At 34.1% G+C, this 1,424-nt stretch overlaps 1 long non-coding RNA gene across 1 annotated transcript; it reads left to right on the top strand.

Annotated features, from left to right (window-relative positions):
* LOC104755256 lies at positions 10 to 786 on the top strand. The gene is made up of 2 exons (XR_762199.1): positions 10 to 451; positions 557 to 786. It is a non-coding gene; the product is annotated as an uncharacterized LOC104755256 (long non-coding RNA).

Here is a 1,424-nt window from a genome sequence, read left to right as displayed (position 1 = left end):
GGGATTAGCTTAAGTAGATTAAGTGATGTCGAATTTGGATTTGCAGATTTCTTAAAATAGCTACAATTACAAGTATCTTCAGTTAGAGGTGCCAAGGTTGTTACTGATCCAAGTAATGGGCGATCAAAAGGTTATGGATTTGTTAAATTTGCAGAGGAAAGTGAAAGGAACCGGGCCATGGCTGAAAATGAAATGAATGGTTTGTATTGCTCAACAAGGCGTATTATCAGTATTGTTAAGAACTTAGCCAACGTTGATATCTTCTTCTGTGTTTGCCTTTGACTGGTTTTGTAAAATATATTGGACCGGAGTCGAGAGCATGAAGAGTGCCACTATATTATGTAAGTGATATGACTAGTACCTGAAGAAAGAAGAAAGAGGTTCAAGCGGAAAGTTATGTTGATCGTCAATGTCGCTTCAAGGTTCTTTCTTCATTGTCTTGATTGCCAAGGTGACCTCTAATACTACATTCACACCAAGTTCTTATTAATAACAGAGGCTCTAGAAGCTGAAATAATGATAACAAAGATGTAATCAGCCAGGTGTGTTTGTGCAGGTGGGACAATCGAACTTCAGCATTAACACCGGAGAAAGAGATATTCTACCTAGTGGCGATCCTAACATCGGCAGTGAATGTAGTAACATTAGTGAATGTTTGTATTGCTCAACAAGGTCATGTGAATGTAGTAACATTAGTGATAATCAAATATGACAAAAGTTGGTATCCTTTACATTGTAGATATTTGTTTTGTAGTTTAGGTTGAAATTTGTAGGGTTTTTTTTGTACTTGTATTGCAGGTTCTGTTTTTAAAACTGCAGGTTCTGTTTTTTGTTCTTGAATGTTCTTGATTGTGTTCTGTTAATCTATCCATCATGCAATGCAATATTTGTTTTAATTCACTATTCATCAAGAAAGTTGGCAAAAAAGAAAATTTGATAATTAATAAACACAAAAAAAAACAATATATATTTTTTAAATGTTTGAGTAACCTTCTTTGGGGTTCTCTAGTAATAGGGTGATTTTGCTTAAGTTCTTTTAGGGTTGTTTTACTTAATTTATGATTATTTATATAATTAATTAATGTGAGAGTAACTATGGTGGGTTACTCCACTAATGATGGACATGATATGTTACAATAATTACCTTTTTAAGGGTCTAAGGGATGAACTCGGGAATTTATTGCTGGAATGCCACTTACGGAAAAATTTTGATCTTGCATACCACTTGAGAGTCTGCATACCATCCAAAATGTGATATTCCTATTTTACCCTTAATGAAGCTGATTTATTTAATTATTTTTATTTTATCTTTTATACTAAAATCGATTTATTTTTATTTTTTCCCTAATCGGTTTTGCCGGTTCACCGTCCGACCATCTCATCGGTTCACTCCTCATCATCTCACCGGTTCACTGACAATATCG

This window comes from Camelina sativa, chromosome 17 (assembly GCF_000633955.1).
Source record: "Camelina sativa cultivar DH55 chromosome 17, Cs, whole genome shotgun sequence".
NCBI classification, from domain to species: domain Eukaryota; kingdom Viridiplantae; phylum Streptophyta; class Magnoliopsida; order Brassicales; family Brassicaceae; genus Camelina; species Camelina sativa.
Note: the sequence above shows the minus strand (reverse complement) of the source record. Positions and strands in the feature narration are given on the sequence as shown.